This window comes from Canis aureus, chromosome 34 (genome assembly GCF_053574225.1).
Source record: "Canis aureus isolate CA01 chromosome 34, VMU_Caureus_v.1.0, whole genome shotgun sequence".
Taxonomy (NCBI): Eukaryota; Metazoa; Chordata; class Mammalia; order Carnivora; family Canidae; genus Canis; species Canis aureus.
In genome coordinates, this window is record NC_135644.1 from 1,397,262 (window position 1) to 1,417,167 (window position 19,906).

The following is a 19,906-nucleotide window of genomic DNA, read 5'->3' on the forward strand; positions in this document are numbered from 1 at the left end:
ATGTCAGTAATCGACTAGTTGTCCAGCGCCTCTGAGCTCGGATTTACCAAGATACGGAGACTTGAATGATTATCAAAGTCTCTTATCTATTTCTAAATGTCGCGTAACTTATCGATTCAAATTCTCAGAGATACAAGCGATTTTAGGTATTATTTGATTCTCCTCTTTTTTAGTCTACAGATGAAGACATTGATGCCCGGAGCTGCTTAGGTTTCAGCAATGATGCTGATTGATGTATCTCACACATTTACTGGATTATTAAAAGACAAGTGCATCTCAAATTTAAAGCATTCTTCCTCGATACTGTCCAACGATTTATTAAACACACTTGGAATAAAACTATGTGTTGAGGGAAAACATTTTCTATAAAATTAGAATATGTTACGTATTTTACATGATCACTCTGTAAGTCATCCGCATTTCTGGTAGGGTTACTCTGAGGGATACAGGTAATAATATCAATCACTTTTTAATTTCATAGGTGATAATGACAGAATGAAGTGCAATATTTCAAAACGTGTGCAGTCATTTTAAATTTATAAATATGTTCTCAAAAAGCTACTTTCCCTAATATACATGCCTACATGTAACGACAAAACAATCCCACGGATCTGTACACACACACACACACACACACAGAGCACGTGTACACACACCGGGGTTCATTTATGACACATACACACTCAGTTATGTCTTGGACAAAGTAAAAAAAAAAAGTGTAGAGACCTACAGGAAAACATTTCATCGTTTAATTGTGAGAAACCGGTGTGAGAATAGCTGTGGTTCTGAGCTCGGTCAGAGTGGGGTCACGGAGCCAATCGTGATGGGTGTTGGGATGGTTTGTGTGTTCACTCACGAAGGCGAGTTAGATAATAGTTCCTCGACGCTTTGCAAAGTGCAGTTCAACACACACGCACGCATATGCACACATATGCACAGATGCACACGCGCACACATGCACACACACACGCACACACCCGCACACGCATGCACGCATGCACACACACGCACACAGATGCACAGATGCACACACACAGGCACACATGCACACACGCACCCACATGCACACACCCGCACACGCATGCACACACGCACACACACACATGCACAGATGCACACATGCACCCACATGCACACAGATGCACAGATGCACACACACAGGCACACACACATGCACAGATGCACACACGCACCCACATGCACACATGCACACACCCGCACACATGCACACAGCCACACCCACACCCACTGCCCTGACGCCTGTGATCCCCGGAGCAGGGGGTGCGCTCGGATTTCCTCCAGGAGGCAGGCAGCTCAGTGGCAAGTTGTGACAGCCCCGTCCAGGTGAGCCGCAGCCCGAGGTGCTGCAGCATCTGATGTCTGTCTGTTCACGCTGCTGCTCCTCGCTCCAGCCCCCCGCGGGAGAGGAGGGCTGCCTGCCTGGGGTATGCTATTTGGGGAGGAAAGTAACCTAACACTAACTGCAGGCGGGGTCAGAGTGATGTAACAGGAAGCTCTGATGTTTCCCTTCGGCTGCTGAGCACTTACAATGTGACAACACTTGCAATCTCCTCAGAACAACCCTGTCTCTGCAGCAGAGAGAATCACCTCCTGATCTGGGGACATCGAGCTCTGCTAACCGGACCCCAGCCTGTCTGCGGGGTCACCTGGCAAGGCTTTGCCTCTTCCTCACCTTGCCCGGGGCAGGGGGTGAACCTCTTCTGCGGAATCTCAGAAAATCAAATTCCATCCTGAGACTATTTCACCAAGAATTTCCCTAGAAGCTGCGCCGGGTAAGTACATTATTCAGAACAAATACATGTCGTGTGAGAAGGCTCATCCTTTAGTCTGGCAGGGTTTCTGTGGTGGGACGTGGTGGTCGGACTAATGTCCAAGCATCTTCTCATCTATTGCAAATGTTAGGGAAACGACAGGGCTTTACTCCAAACTGTGTACAGAGCCTATTACTACGAGGTATTCTTATGTACCGTGACATTCCGGAAGACAAACTGAGCAAGGAATAAAACTCCAAATGGATTAAAAGGCATACTTCGAACAAATCTCTTAATCAGGGAACGATGCCCTTTAAATTTTGCTCTGCTATTAGTTAAGCTTAAATTTTGACAGCTGGAAAACATTTCCCCCCCAAGAAGGGTCTTTAAACTTTTTATATTGTCAGTACTCCGAGGAAGGGGGATGGAGTAACTACTTATGGGGTCCTGCAGCCTCAGTCACTCTGCAGTTGGGGAAAATGGAGAATTAGAAGAAAAGTTGATCACTCTGGATTTATGAGGTTTGTCTCCCATTCGCCTTTCACCTTTATTTACACATACATCTCTGACTATTGGACTAATAGAATTTTCATTGTTCATTGTTGCCAGATGTGGTTAAGTCTCTCCCTTGCTAACCCTGAATGGTTTCCGCTGTATTGGATCAGGGAGTGGGCTACAAAAAACCAAAAAACCGAAAAACAAAAACCCAGCTAGGGTCAAGGAAATGTTACTTCTACATTAACTGTAATTTTGCGATTCTTTAGTTAATAATATATTCCTTCAATTTGTCTGGTATCCCTCTGCAAGCTTTGGGGGGCAGGATGTGAAATAGAGATAACTGTGAATAAAGTAACAAAGGTTTCCCAAATATATATATATATATATATCAGATTATTAAACAGAGAAAGTGTGTATTTTTTTTAATGAATGTCCAGAAAAAACTTACAGTAATGTTGAGATGAAACATCTGTTAATGCTTCCTTCGCCAGTACAGATTGTGCTGGATTGTGAAGGAACGATCGTCTACCTAAGTGGTGGTATAGACACATCACAAATCTGTTGCTAAGAAAGATTAGATGTCAGATTTGAGTTCAGATTATATGGACTGATTTAGTTTATTTATTATAAAAGTTAGATTCAGATATGGGTTCAGATTATATTGACTGACTTAATTTATACATATACATATATGTATATATTCTTATCTACGTAATGATACTCTGCAAAATGTCCTTCAATGGGGAAATCTTGCACTTCATCACCCATAATCTGGCGCATTAACAGTGGACTACAAACTCATTCTGAGTAACTCCCTCGTAATTTTCTACTCAATTTTTCCACAAATTACTCCAAATAATGGAAACGTCAATTAAGTCTTGTTTTTTGTGATTCTTAAAAATATTATGCCTGAGTTCTGATTTCCTTTCAATCATTAATTGTATTGAATTCTCTGATACATGTGCAGGAAAGGAAAATGTGTTTTTAGAAGGTGACTTTGTAAATAACCATTAGATAATTGGGGAAGGAAATGAAGAGAACACATTAAATGCCTAATCCAAAGCCATGGGCTAGTAACAAAAATTAGAATAGCATTTTTTTAATTAGATGATTTTCTTAGCAGGAGGTATTATATTGAGTTAATATCATATTTTATAATAAGGAACTCTCCAAAACTTCTCTAATTGTTACTTAATTGCTAACCAAAACCCCATAATTTTCTTCCGTAACTTAAGTTTTTGCAACTGTACTAATAGTATGATTTATGATTTTTATTTTCAGAAAATACTGTTGAAAACCACTAAGCAATGAATTTTGAAGGTCAAAGACTTATTATTTGAGAATATCATTGAGCGTTTGAAATAAAGTTTGCTTTCTTTGATGATAAGAGAATATCAGAGGATCAATGCATGCTTTCAGCCATAAAGAATTAACTTCTTTTTCTAGATGCTCTAGGATCATAAAATCAACGCAAAGTTTAAGGCCAGTTCTCAGTATGAAACATAGGATTCAGAAATCATAAGAATGGTGTGAGCTGAGGCATGTTCTACCTGTAATATTCAGTTATCTTAAAGAAATATGCTTTCTGTTATTACTACAAGATCTTTTTTTTCCTGATAGATCTTAGCACATTCCAAAATATTCTTTTGTTAGTTAAAATATGTAGACTTTTAGAATATATAAAACTGATCATCCACTCTGAAAAAAGAAGATTGGAAAAACAGGAAAATAAAAAGAAATTAGAACTGGTTCTGTAATTTTTAAAATTGTATTAAATGAGTGACCAAGGTGTATATACTCTACTCACTGGTGATGCCTAGCATAAGTTTAAATGGAACCAAAACCCTAGCATATTTAAGAGAACCTTCATATTCATTCTATGTGTTTAAACATTATTTTACAAATAATGAATTTATTTCAGTAAGAAATTCAAAATAATATCAAGGCAAAGAAAGATGACTTTATATGCTTTATGTTAATGTGGAAAATTATTTGATAAACACATAAAACTAATCAAACTTCAGTTAATATGTTGTCATATATTTTAACTTACATCATTTTTGTGACTACTATAACATCATTTTGCTTTCAATTCTTAGCTCCGTGGTTAAAATTTCATAGTAACTTAATTTTTAAGAATTGTCTTAGAGATATTTATACAAAAGTTACCAAAAAGCTGTTTAAAGGATCAAAACGTACGTTCATGAAACAAAACTGATTTCATACTCTAAGTATGACTGTCAACGCAGCTTTAAAAAATGTTTTTAGAGGTATCATGATTATGATATCAACTTTTCAAGAAACAAATATATTTAAAGGACATTATTTGAAATCATTGGCTTTATTCTCTAGCTTATCTTTGGGATTCAGAGATAGTATTAATCCTAAAACATAAGCTGTCCCATTGCAACGGTGTTAATGAAGGACACTCAGGGTCAAATTTTGTAGCTCCTCTAAGTTCTTGATTTAATCAGACTATCAGAGAATACACTTAAGATGAAAAGTCCGCACATAGCTGTTTAAAACATTTGTCTCTATCTGGGTTTGAAGCCCATGCATGAACTATAAACATTTATAATTTCTTAGGAAAGCTCCCTTTTTCTACCAAAGTACTTCCACCATGCAGCACTATTAAATTATTTCAAGAAATCCTCTCATTTAATATAGGAAAATGTTCTGATGAAATTAGATGGAAAATAAAAATTTATGAGAAACACAGGATCAGGGCTACCTACTAGATATTTCAATCATTTTCCTTGTTTAGAATTCCCACAGGAATTCCTGCCCAAATCCGTCAACAGCAGTTACACAACTCAAAGTATCTGGATAGTTTTCATACCTTAATTTTGGTTTACCTACTGATAATTTGGTTTATAAATTTGAAGATATATAGTCTTAATTAGTAAAGCATTGAAGCAGTGATAGATGGAATATATTTAATTGTAAAATTTGGAATGTAAGTATTGAGCTTGTGTTATTTAGGGAAAAAGAACATATAATTAGATATATGATAATTAAGTCAACAAACCATGGAAATGATAGGAAATATATTTTATACATTATATTACCATTCTAATTTAAACAGAAAAGTCCTCAATAAGTCTAGATTATTTTTTCATGTCTAATTAGTATTATAATATTGTACATTAAATTTGATTAAGTCAACAATCTACATTTTCCAATATTTGTGTAATCTTAAAATCAAATTAGTTTTTAATTTAATAAATTATTTACAAAAAATGAAGAAATGAATTTTATTTTTAACTACACAATAAAAGTCTTACTATCATTTAAAAATAAAATAGAATCACTGGCTGTAACTGAGAGTCTATGTTTATGAGATTAGTAGTATTAATTATCAGCTGATAAATTGCAAATATTTTCCTAGAACAGGTTTCTTCTTTTTTTCCTTTAGTTTGTTTACTTATAAGATGCAGTATTCTACAAAACTAACACACTGATATATTATCGTTTGCAAAAATGATCAAAATAGTGTATTTATTTTTTAAATGTAAAACAAGTTTTATCTTTCATTCCTTTGTGCTTTTAATTAAATGCATGTTTTTTTTACCTTACTAGCAACTAAAAGGACAAAAATCTCAACTCAACCCTACATAAATATAAATAAGTAAATATATATATTTATATAACCAACCTACCACTATGGTATAAAGGCTATAGCTCTGCTTCATTGAGGTTGTTGGGTAGAGCCCAATTTTCAGAGAAATCTTCTTCCCCTTACCTTGGAATGTATTTTTTAAACTAAAAAATGTTAATATGGCATAAACTTTTGTATGAATCTGTCATTATTTTTTGAGTGTAGGTTAACCTGAGCTCAACTATGTTTCTTGTAAAAGCACAGTGACTCCTGAGCATGTCGTTTGGCACAGTAAATAACAGCGCTCTAGTAAACGGTGCCTCTCTCCTCACAGCTGAGTCTCAGGGGGTTCATCAGCATATTCATGAGCACACAGGCTTGGTTTTATCAATCAAAACTAAGATAAATCTGCCTTATATCCAAGTATCAGTTTCATAAATTCTACAATGAGTATTAATTGAATCCATATTCATTGATTAGCATAATACCAGTTGTTTAGGTGTTTGGGGCATAAATCTCAATTTTGTCTTCTTTCCAAGGATAATTTGAAGGGGAACTTTGGTAAGTGCTAGAGAAGAATGAAGCATGTTATAACTGAAAATAAGGAGGATCAAAACTATGTGAAAAGAATGTCAAACAAAATGTGTATGTGTGCACGTGCACGTTTTCCTAACTATGTAGTTGTCTTCAAATGTGAGGCAAGAGAGCAGACTTAACCTCTACTTAAATAATGGATTCTATAATGTGCCCAAATCACACAGCGATTCAAGTGGAGGTGGCAGGAAATGAATCCTGGCAATCCAGACTCCAGAGCTCTTGCTCTTAACCCCTCTGCTTCCCTTTCCAATTAGTGGCTGGAATCTGGTCCCCCCTGGTGTGAATGGATATTGTCCCCGGAAGCTTAGGTGGAAGGGCAAGCAGACCTCAGATACATTGAGGGTTTGGTTCTAGATCATCTCAACAAAGTGATATAATAAACAAAGCTGGTTGAATGAATTTGTTGGTTTCCCAGTACTTACAACAGTTATGTAAACAGTATAGTACAAGAGCATTATGTTTAAAAACAACATATATACCTTAATGAAAAAACACTTTATTGCTAAATGTATATGCTAACCATCACCTGGAGCTGAGTGACCTGTACTCTCTTTGCTGGCGGAGGGCGTTGCCTTGGTGATGATGGCTGCTGACAGATCGGGGTGGTGGGGCCGAAGATTGGGGTAGCCGTAGCTATTTCTTAAAATAAGTCAATAATGACGTCCGCTGCATCCACTGACGCCTTTCATGCATGATTTCTCTGTAGCACGAGATGTTGTTCGATAGCGTTGTATCACAGATCTTCTTTCCAAATTGGAGGCAGTCCCCTCAAACCCTGCAGCTGCTTTGTCAGCTAAGTTTATGGAGTTTTCTAAATCGTTTGTTGTCATTTCAGCAGTCTTCGCAGCATCTTTATTAAGAATAGATTCCATTTCAAACCATTATCTCTGCTCCCCCACAAAAAGCAACTGCTCATCTGTTAAAGTTTTATCTTGAGGTTACAGCAATTCAGTCGCATCCTTAATTTCTACTTCTAATTCTAGTTTTCTTGCTCTTTTTTTTTTTCCTACCACATCTGAAGTGACTTCCTCCACTGAAATCTTGAACTCCTCAAGGTCAGCCTTGAAGGTTAGAATCAGCTTCTCCCAAACTCCTGTGAATGTTGATATTTTGAATCATGTGTGTTTTTAATGGCATCTAGAATGGTGAACCCTTTCCAGAAAATGTTCAGTTTACTTTGCCAAGACCCATCAGAGGAATCACTATGTATGGCAGTTTTAACCTTATAAAATGTATTTCTTAAAAATAAGACTTGAAAGTTGAAATGACTCCTTCATCTATGGGCTGCAGGACAGATGCCGTCTTAGCAGGCATGAGAACGACATTGATCTCCTTGTATGTTTCTATCAGAGCTCTTGGGTGACCAGGTGCATCTTCCATAAGCAGTAATATTTTGAAAGGAATCATTTTTTTTTTTCCGAGCAGTTCTTGACAGTGGGCTTAGAATATTCATTAAACCATGTTGTAAACAGATGGTGCCATCGTCCAAACGTTATCGTTCTATTTTACAGAGCACAGGCAGGGGAGGTTTAGCATAAATCTTAAGGTCTCTAGGACTTTTAGAGTGGTACATGGGCATTGGCTTCAACTCAAAGTCAGCAGCTGCATTAGCCTCTAAGAGGAGAGCCAGCCTGTCCTTGGAAGCTTTGAAGCCAGGCATTGACTTTTCCTCTCTAGCTATGCAAGTCCCCCCTTTTTTTTTTTCAGCTATGCAAGTTCTAAATGACATCTTCTTCCTACAGGAGGCTATTTTATCTACACTGAAAGTCTGTTGTCTCCTGTAGTCACCTTCATTAACGATCTTAGGTGGATCTGGATAACTTGCTGCAGCTGCTACATCAGCCCTTGCTGCTTGACCTTGCGCTTTCATGCCACAGAGATGGCTTCGGTCCTTAAACCTCAGGAACCAACCTCCGCTAGCTTCAAACTTCTTATTCAACTTCCTCACCTCTCTCAGCCTTCATAGAATTGAAGAGGGTCAGGGCCTTGCTCTGGATTAGGCTTTGGCTCAAGTGAATTTTGAGGCTGGTTTGATCTTCTATCCAGACCACTGCAGTGGGAGATATGTGACTCTTCTTTTCACTTCAACACTTAGGGGCCATTCTAGGGTTATTAATTAGCCTAATTTCAATATGGTTGTATCTCAGGGAGTAGTGAGACCCAAGGAAAGGGAGAGACATGGGGGAAGCAGTCAGAGTACACACGACACTTACTGGCAAGGTCAGTGGTGCCCCAAACAATCACTATAGTAATATGAAAGAACACTGATCCCAGGTCCCCATAACAATGTAATAATAATAAAAAAGTTGGAAACACTGAGAGAATTGCCAAAATGTGATACAGAGACATGAAGTTAGTAAATGCCAGAGAAATGGTACCGATAAGCTTGTTAAACACAGGATTACCACAAAACTTCAATTTATAAAAAATGCAATAGCTGAGAAGCACAATAAAATGAGATATACCTGTACATAGTAAGTAGAATCTGCCATTGGTAATTTCCCATCTTTCTTTGTGTATGCATTTCCTTCCACTAAGTTCTTTCATCTACGCCTGCTTAACCCTCACCTTTCTCCACAGTAGTTACCCAGTGCCCAGTAGTTACTCTCCAGCCTCCAGTAGTCAAGATTAGCTTGGAAAACAAAAATTTTGCAGAATTCTTTCTTCTTCAGAAAACCTCAGTGTTGCTCTTACAGCGACAATTGATTGGATGGGACTCAGACACATTATCCAGATAATCTCCTCTACTTAAAGTCAACTGATCTTAGATGTCAATCACATCTACAAAAATCCTCCATGGCAACATCCAGACTAGTGTTTGATCAAACCAGGCACCATAGCCTGGCCAAGTTAATGTATTCAATTAACTGTTACAACACGTGAGGGACATTTACCCATATTTGCTCTGTTTCCCCCCAAATTACTTAGGTTTTTAGATTTTGGAAGTTCTTTAAAAATTTCTCCTCAAATGATAATTGGAATTGCAGTGTGTTCATTAGTTAAATCGAAAATGATTAACATCTTAATAATGTAAAGTCATCTAACTATGAGCATTGAGCATGGTATATATTCTCCAGTGACTGAGGCCCCCCTTTTTTTTTTTGGATGGGGGTGGAGTCTGATTATAGGTAGAAGAAATATTTAAAATATTTAAAACAATGATATTATAATTAAGGGGGCTTACAGGGTATAAGGTTCCTATATTCCAAAAAAAAAAAAAAAAAAAAAAGTAGCATGTTTCATGTTTTTTCTCTACATGACTCATAAAACCTTCCAGAATCGCCCCTCCTCTTATTAAATTAAAGTCTGTTCTTATTGCAGCCTATCTTATTTGGGGAATTTTCTGTTCACACCAGAATTTAATTCTGTCAGAGAACAGTTTGTTTTTTAAGTTATATGACTTATTGTTCTTGAGAGGTGCAAGGGTTCAACAGGATGATCCTCAGTTCAGCAAGCTCTCACAATGTGCCAGGCCCGATGCTTGCTGCTGCAGGTTAGCAAAACAGGACCCCGCTCTGGACCGCCTCAGCTCCACCTCAGTGCTCAGCACAATTAAAATATGCACCCTTCATCTCTCCTGCTGGCTGCCACTCTACTTTTCATCTTGTCACAAGGTCAGGACTGAATGCCTGAAGTAGGGTGTTTTCTAAAATGACAAGATTTGATAAATGAGATATTTTTCATACATATTGATTACATTTTGGGAACCTTGGATTATAGACGAAACTTTTGTAAAACAAAACAAAACAAAACCTCAACCCTGAAAGAAAGAACGACAGTCTAATGGACTCTACTTAGCCCACCATAGTATGTGCTTCGGTGAAGACGTTCTGAAATACCTTATTTTCAACTGCTTCTAATATGACTTTGACAATTCATACTTTAACAGAAAGATTTCCTTGCATCTAAATCAACTGCAAACATCATGGCTGGGTGAGAAATTGTTCACTTTTAAGACAGAAAGAATGTGATTAAAGAAAGATAGTCTTAAGAATAAAGCTTTGAGAGTGCACCTGGATGGCTCAGGGGTCGAGCGTCTGCCTTCGGCTCAGGGTGTGACCCCGGGGTCCTGGGATCTAGTCCCGCATTGGGCTCCCCGCAGGGAGCCTGCATCTCCCTCTGCCTGTGTCTCTGCCTCTCTCTCTGTGTCTCTCATGAATAAATAAATAAAATATTTTTTTAAAAAAGAAAGCTTTGAAGAATGTTTGGTTTCATTAATTTGAACAGGAAAGTCTTCAAATGAGATATGAGCAAGTATTAAGGTCAAAAACAAACTGACAGGGGTGAAGCCCCAAAAATTATTTTCCTAAATATTGTTTAATATTTTAATTAATTGGAACTCTTCACATGAGTTAACCTCCTTAATTAGGCACTTTCCAAAAGGATTTCCTGTGCTGTGTTCCATGTTATCAGTTCAAAATTATTAGAAAACACTGAACTGAATCTTTTTGATCTTAAAATTAATACATGTCCATATTTAAAGAACTAGATTCCAGCTTATTTCCTTCAAAATAAATACACCAAAATTAACAGAGAGTTTATGTTTGGGTCATTGTATAACTCACACATCCTTTGAAAATCCACTAATTGTGTGATTTTTTTCAGGTTAACCCTGAAAGCTGATTATTCACTAAATTCTAACTTCATAAAAGACTACATATTCAAAGTTGCAGGCTCTCAACTCTATCGACTCTGGTACTATCTGTACCATAAAGGACTACATGTTCAAAACTGTTCGTGTTACATATAGTTTCTGAAGCCAGAGTCCTGAGTAAGGTAAATAAATCTAATTAATGAGTTTCTAACTTAGAAATAGGAGACTCTGGCTCAATATGTCTTCGAAGGACTTCATTGAGTATAAATATGATATAGATTCTGAAATAGTGTATGCTTAAAAAGCAAAAAGTTACATTTCTACATTTAGACAACATTCTACTTCTAACTACTCAAAGTCTTATAGACTTCAAGGACTGGTCTCCATTCTGGTCTATGTTTTTATTCCCAGATATAACTGCAGAACTTTATAATCATGGAAGGATGCAGCCTGTAAATATAACGTAGGAGCTTTTCTATCTTTTCTATCAATCCTAACTCAGATAACTCTTTAGAATTAAACTAAATTTGTAATAAACAACAAACATCGTGCATCCTATTTATTGATATAAGATTATAATAGAGATTAATGACAGGAAACCTATTTGAATGAATCAACGGAGTAACTTTCTGAGTTTACCATGTCTCTTCTACTCTTCATCACATACCCACCATTACAGCACCTGAATATGAAAGAAAATGCTAATCTTTCTTATGTGTGGGCCCATAGTTCCTGAATTTCTGATATCAATTGGTATAAAATTTTTAAAAAGATAAGCACCTTATCTGAAGTAAGATTAAAAATTATCCATGGGTTTCCTGCAGGGAGCACAGAATGCTCTTGCTTCAGTAATCCATAGGCCAGCTCCCCCACCCCCCTATAGTCTTTGCTCAGGTACAAACTGTTCCTTGGGACCTAACCTAGACACTATTCAAAGTCAGCTACACCTGCACCACCATGACCCTTTGGCTCATCTTCATCTATTTTGGTTTGTCCTAGCTTTTTCCCGTAACACCAATCACATTTCAACAAACCATCAACTATAATTTACAAATTTTCTGTCCGTATCTTTAACATGGAAGCTCTACAAGTACAAGCACTTCTGCTGTTTTTTCTTTATTCACTAATATATCCCAAGCATCTAAATAAATGGCAGCACCTAGTAGGTGCTTAAGTATTGCTTAATAAGTGATTAAGTGAGTAAATATGTTTCTTTGTCTCCACAGAAAACTAAACAGCGACTCTCTGTGATTTTTGTATGCAGTGTACAAGAGATGCTAGAGCTGAAGCTTTGGAGGTGTTAGAAACACAACCCATGGCGAGGGAGAAAATATTCAGAAACTAATTATCATTTTATTATTCTTAGGTCAACCTAATACTTATCACTCCACTGCTTTTGTAAAGGGAAATAAATTAGTAAAGATGCTTTCTGTAATGTAGTTAGTGTTCAGGTTTCACTGAATTCCAAGGAGTGACCTTTCAAACTAGGGTAAATGAGAAGGTTGCTGGGCATTTTAACACAAAATGTTGAAGCATTTCCCCAAATGGCCAAACAATGGCTGAACTTGGCAGGATTTCTTGTTGAAACTGGCAGACCTGCCAACTGTGGCCTCCCAACAAGAGTCTTGCTCCATTACTGATTGCCTTTCTGGACAATAACCCTAAAAAGTCTATAGAAGGAGAAAAAACTCATAGCAGTGACATTGAAAAAAAGTGAATCAATCTTTTAAAAATATGTATATATGTAGAATCCAAATTTAATTCACAAAAAATTATACAACTGTTTGATAAGTGATGAGTTATGTGTGTGAAAATCTATGATTCATGAAGCTTCTAAGCGTTGATTTGTAAATATTGAAAGACAATTCTAAAAAGAATGCCAACTGTCAATGCCCTTTCATTCTTGTGTAGTTTTGGAAGTTTTCCAAGTGTAGAGCCAAAGAACTATTTTATAAATGGAAATCTATATTTGTCATCAAGTAGAGTCACGGTTTGTTTGAAAACTTCATGGTGGATTTTCACAAAATATATCTTCTGAATGGACTCCTCTCACAAGTTATAACAATATTTGTCTTAAATTTAGATTCTCTATGTGTTGAGATTCATATAGCTAACTTGATTTGCTTTTAAAATGGACTGCTAATCATTCATTCACCTAGAAATACTATAATCAGATTTTTTTTCTTCTGAGCCCAGATATGCATGTCATTTATGGAAACCGTAATCTTCCTTTGAGAAAAAGACTTCTCAAATTATGCTCATAATATTCAGAGAAAATACATATATAAAATATGTTAAAGTTATTTTACTGGTTATTTCAACATATTATCTGACTGACTTTTAAACCTCAAGCAACAAAACTTGTCTGGATTAAACAACCCTCCATCCCAAATGAAGTATTGCTCCAAACATTAAATTGTCAAATAGCTTCTTCTTGGCACCATCCTTTCCTGTTCTTTAACTTTTCTTGAACTTCCTGGCTTTATTGGATATGGTCATTATTGAATAATGTGCTTATAATCAGTTTCTGATTACAAAACATAAATGATACCAATGCCCTAACAAAAATGTATTTCGTTTTAAGGATTAGTCTACATTCAATTTATTTCTGGTGTGTTTACATATAGCATCACAACCCAATATTCTATAACATATTTTCTTTGTCCCAGGTAGCTTAAAATAGACAAAATTAATAATAATAAAATTAAGCTGAGACCAGGAGACAACTGACAACTTTTAATCTAGAGAGGCTTGGCAAAATGGTGGGGGAAAAGCACTTAAAAATAAACTTTACATCAATAAGAGCCAATAAAAGTTTCAACGCAAGTACTCCGTACTAAATTATTGTACAGGGGAGCCTTGTGGGTTCAGTCTGAAGAGCATGTGACTCTTGATCTCAGGGTTGGGAGTTCAAGCCCCATGTTGGGTGTAGAGATCACTTAAAAAATAAAATCTTTTAAAATAAAATAAGAACTTAAAGAATAAGGAACTCATTTAAAAAATAGACTGCAAAAAATGACTAATTTCTTACAGGGAGCAGACACACTTTATACTTTCTCAAGCTAGTAATCAGCTCTTCCCATGACAGATACTCCCAGCAGTCTGATTCAGAAAAAGGCAGTGCCAAACTATTTGTTCTCTCTCATCAAGATTCAGCAGAGACACCACATAATCTTGAGAACTTTTTCTAATAGTGCTACTTGTAGGATGAAAAAAAAGGCTGTTCTGAGGTTTGAATAATTGCCTGACATAAGAAATTGCTGACAATTTAAAAAGGTTTCACTAAATATCACAGTTGGCTCTCCACTGCTTAGTGGATTTAAAGGTATATCCTAATATTCATATATTATTTTAGCGATTTTTCAGCCTTTATATCCGCTAGATCACCTTGACTGTGTTAAGTATCTCTATTCTAGAAGATTCATAGTAACACCAGAGACAGCTAGCTCGCCTACAGGATAAAATATGATCTTAAATCAGCTTTGAAGTTCATGATGTTGCCCCAAACAAATGTGTGTGTGTGTGTTTTTAAGATTTTATTCATTTATTCATGAGAGACACACAGAGAGAGAGGCAGAGACCCAGGCAGAGGGAGAAGCAGGCTCCATGCAGGGAACCTGATATGGGACTTGATCCTGGGTCTCCAGGATCACGCCCTGAGTGGAAGGCGGACACTTAACCACTGAGCCACCCAGGTGTCCCTCCCCAAACAAATGTTATTAACAATTCTCTAATTAGTCCTATTTTAACTAATTCCTCTTTCCAACTGTCCTCACCTCCGATGTCTCTAAAGGAACAAATGTGCTCTCCATCTTCACATGCCTCCCACCCTCGGAGTTAATCCAGAACACGGTATTTTGTTACAGGTCTGGTGATAGTGTCTTTGGTAAATGACAAGATGGAGGGTTTGAAGATTCCCCCAGAAGCTGATAAAACAAGACATGAAAGGAACAAGTTAGGGAGTGAGGGGCCAATCTGGAGAGCAGAGAAAAGAAAAGGTTCAGAAAATTTTTTATCTACAGAACCAATCTCTATCTCTATCTCTATATCTCTATCTCTATGACTGTCAGAATGTAATTGACTTAGAAATTATCACTCACTGCGTGAACATGAAACCAGAGTGAGAGATGGGCTTTAAAAGTAAAAGAAATTAGATCAAGAAAAGGGGAGTGAACCAAAGAGAGAGAAAACGAAAGAGAAGATGAAAGAGGCAATAAAGGGAGATAAGTTGGTTCAATAAGATATATTTTATTGCCATAAAGGTTAGAAAGTAAAAATCCAGCCCTGAACTGCATAAATTAAGATGGGCGGAGACGCTGTGAATACATGGCCATGTCTACGTCGTTGTATGCAAATACCTTCCAGCTGCTTGGTCTAACAGCTCAGATAGCAAGACTTTACCTGCCCTTTGGTTTGGGAAATTAGGTTGAGGGTTAAGCCTAGAAGTTATTCCTTCTGATATGAAGCAGGTGTGAGAAGCAAACACCAGCCCCTGGATGATAATCATACTCTAAGGCTTGGGCCCAATTGGTCAAGATAATGTCTGCACAATTAAGGATTCATGGAGTCTGACCCACTGGCAAGTGTAGTCTGTGTAGGACACTTTCTCAAAAGGCAGCCCAGACATGGAGCTGGGTTAATCACAGCGCATCGACAGCAGCAGGACTGGTTGGTAAGATACAAACGACCGGGCTCATTTCGGACCTACCAATTCAGGCTGATGGCTCAGCGTGTAGAGGGGAGAAGGCTTGAATGAGCCCTGTGTGCCCTGAAATCAGCGTTCCCTCTCCTGAACTCTGGCTATGCTGAGAATGAGACATAAAAACACAATCAGGTCCAAATTTACAACAACAAAATCAAAGCATGAACCAGACACATGTTTAAACCAAATGATTCTCTTTCTAAATAATAAAACAGCCAGCATTGATTGCATGAACTACATACAAATAACAAAACATATATGTTACTTTCTCTTCCAATTTTGGCTTTGAAAATTACTAATTTTGTGATGTGGGGGTGCATTTTCCCTGCCTGAGTCATCCTCACTTAAAAGTCTTGAGAACCTGGTAATAATCCAAAATACAACTTTATTGACCCTTTCTTCCTTGACTGGACTCAGGGGTAAATACACACACACACACACACACACACACACACACACATGCAAACTGATTTATGAACTTTTCACCCCTGGCATTCCAAAATTTCCTCCATATAACTAGGAAAGTAACCTAAAGTCAAAATAAGTCATACACTTAAGTCATATTTGCAAAACTTTAAGCTTTTAAATTGTACATGGACTATGTCTTAAGTGTGAAATATTCCAAGGGAGTCTAATCTGAACAATATTCTGACCGAAGGAGGTAAACTTTCAAATTGGGTTGGTAATGTGTGAGGCAGCCGCATTCCCGCCCCAGTGCCCCGGCCTCTTCCACAGACATTGCATTTTGATATCTTGCTCCATAATTCCACAACGAACACCTAATTCCAGGGTACGGAGTCACACTCTCCATACCGTGCCTACAAAACTATTTTATAATTGTAAGAATCGGGCACACACAGGATTATGCATACCACAAATATATTATTTAAACAAATCGATGCCTGTCTACCTGGAACCCGGCGTGTCCATCATGTTCCTCTCAGTTAAGTCCCACACATGGCCCCAGAAGTTAGACCATTACCCCAAACTTGCACTTGTCATTCCTCTGCTGTACTTTAGGGTACTTTAGGGTACTTTAGGGCTTTGTCACATATGCACATGCTTTAAGCAACGTGTCTTTTAGTTCTGCTGTTGCTATTTTTGTGAAAGTCCCATCCCTCTGAACCAGAGCCTCCAGAGTTTGCTTCTCTCGTTTAGCATTTTGGGGACGCAGCCCTATTAATGCATGTGCGATTTCTTCCTTCCCACGGTTGCAGCGCCCCACACTATGAGGGTTCCAGCGTGCATTTCTCTTTGCTCCCGCTGAGACACATTTGGATTGCTTCCACCATTTTACTGTTACAAACGATGAAGCAACGAGTGAATTTCTCACGAATCTTCTGGTACACATATGCCTGAGTTTCTTCAGGGAATCTACGTAAGAGTGGGATTTCAGGACTTTAGCAATCCAAAGTGCTTGTACCAATTTATACTCTCATCAACAGGGTCTGAAGTTTCCACTGCACCATGTCCTTTCCAACACTTTCCATTATGGTTAAAACTTTTAAATTTCTGCCAGTCTCGTGGGAGTAACATAATATCTCATCGTGATTTTAATGTACGTTGCCCTGATTATGCATCACCGAAAATCGGTACATGAAAAGAATTAAAAATTTTCTCTGAAACATTTGTTTTTAATGGGGTAGCAGTGACTTGAGGCTATAGAATTATGGCCAAGCCATTTTTGCTTATAATTATTTAAAAGAAGGACTAACTATCTCGTTTTTGTTAGGTGGTCCGGGGAAAGGAAAGAGTGTATTTTAGTACATTTAGAACTCCGAGTGTATGAATAGCATTTCTCACCGTGACAAGACCACGAACTGATAATCCCTAGAATCATATCCCTAACTTCCTATTTCCTTTATTCAAAAACCCCATCAAAGACACATCAAAATCTCTTTTAAAAATTGAGAAAGAAAATGACTAATTCCATTTGGATGCATGTGCACTTTTTCTGTAATAGGCTTTATTTTTTAAAGCAGTTATAGGTTCACAGCAAAATTGGATGGAAGGAACAAAGCTTACCCCTACTGCGCCGTCCCCATTCATGCACACACACCCGCCCCCCCCCGCCACTGTCAATGTCCATCACCAGAGTAGCATAGTTGTTACAACTGATGAACCTGAGCATAATCACCCCGAATCCACAGTTCGTAGTAGGGTTCAATCTTGGTGTTGAACATCTATGACTTTGAACAAATGTATAATAACATGTGTTGTATGCTTTTTATAAACTTTTGCATAGTTAAGATCATTTATGGAGCTTATAAATCTCTTGAAAGAGCTGGTGTCTCTCTACTGTGGTAAAAATTATTTCTTATTCATAAAAATATTACAGAATATTGGAGCTTGTGCCTTTCACATAATCCCTCATTTCTGAAACCCTTTGATTGCCCTTGTGCACATCAGCTGAATTTAACCAATATATTTTTTCAATATTCTGATTTCCTCTTAATCAGTATGCTTAGGTTTACATTTTTTGTAGCTCAATTGTTGTGTTAAATCACATTACATGAAGAAGGTTTATCTGTTATTCTTGTTTGCTGTATTTCTTTTGTGTTTTCAGGAGGTTTAGTTGATTTTGATTTCATTGTCTAATCAGTTCAGCCAATGGCCCTACTTGAAGAAGATAGGTGTTCTTTTGAGTTTTATCTGGGCTTAAACCTAGAGGCTTTATCTCTTCTTTGCATCTTTTCTTCTTGGATGTTAATTAATTTCTGGTGCTACAGATACAGATATTTTTCAGAGGACAGTAGAAGTCAGACCATGCTGACATATGCATTATGATATTAAAATGTACAACACAGGGGCACCCCGGGGGGCTCAGCAGTTGAGCATCTGCCTTTGGCTCAGGGCGTGACCCTGGGATCTCAGGATCGAGTCCCCCATCGGGCTCCCTGCATGGAGCCTGCTTCTCCCTCTGCCTGTGTCTCTGCCTCTCTCTCTCTCTCTCTCTGGGTCTCTCATGAATAAATTAATAAATAAAATCTTTTAAAAATGTACAACACATTGGGGTGCCTGGGTGGCTCAGTTGGTTAAGTGCCCAACTCTTGATTTTGGCTCAAGTCACGGTCTCAAGGTTGTGAACTCAAGCCCCACAAAAGGCTCCATGCTCTGCGGGGAGTCTGCTTGAGATCTTTCCCTTTCCCTCGGCCCCTCATTATGCTTTCTCTCGTTCTTTCCCTCTTTCTCTCTAAAATAAATAAATAAATGAATATAAATAAACAAATTAATTAATTAAAAAAAACATGTACAACATGTTTACTAATCAAAATTATGTCATCAGTAAATTTTCTGATAGCCAGAAGAAACTACTGACATACTTGTTTTTCACTCATCCCAAATCACCAAAAGAATGGAAAGATTCTTTCATAGTGTTTTCAGCTGGAGTGAAATAAAATCTCCAGGGCCATGCAGAAGAAAACCAGTCATACTTCACAGTCCTTTCTATTTCATGTGCTATTTTTTTTTTTAAGCAAGTTGGGAAAATGCTCAAAATAAACTTCTTTTTCTTAAAGATTTTATTTATTTATTCATGAGAGACACACAGAGAGGCAGAGACACAGGCAGAGGGAGAAGCAGGCTCCATGCAGGGAGCCCGATGTGGGACTCGATCCTGGGACCCAGGGTCATGCCCTGAGTGGAAGGCAGATGCTCAACCACTGAGCCACCCAGGCATCCCTCAAAATAAACTTCAACTTTGAACCTTCTGAAGTCCATATATAGGCCAGTAAAGCCGAGACTGACAAGAGTTTTTACTTTTTTCAAAATAGCTTGAAGAAAATCCAGATTCTAAAACTGTGCAGTGTTTGTTGGTGTAAAAATAAACATCTACTTAATAAGACAAGATCATGATGCTAATTATAACATATACTACTACACAATCTATAATAATATATAATAAATTATTAAAAATATGTGAAGGTGTATAAATTTACAAAGTAATCCAAGAATCTTTTTTGAGTCACAAAGATTTGATTGCAGAGACTGCATTTTTTTTTTTAAGATTTATTTATTTATTTATTCAGAGAGAGCGAAAGAGAGGCAGAGACACAGAGATTGCTTTTGACATAGCTTTCTTCACATAGTTTTCACGTAAATACCCCTAATGGCTCCATAGACATCCTGGGCAATCATCCAAAGAT

The 19,906-nt window shown here is 37.5% G+C and overlaps 1 protein-coding gene across 4 annotated transcripts in view; it reads left to right on the forward strand.

Annotated features, from left to right (window-relative positions):
- Positions 1-1,378: 1,378 nt before the first annotated feature.
- CALCRL (calcitonin receptor like receptor) overlaps positions 1,379-19,906 on the forward strand; it is a 100,329-nt gene continuing 81,801 nt past the window's right edge. For 3 of the 4 annotated variants that reach the window (XM_077883520.1, XM_077883518.1, XM_077883521.1), the window contains exon 1: positions 1,379-1,793. The gene's annotated coding sequence lies outside the window, so the exon portion shown is untranslated. Of the gene's footprint in view, positions 1,794-2,179; positions 2,294-19,906 lie in introns of all 4 variants that reach the window. The other variant, XM_077883519.1, reaches the window with a different exon arrangement.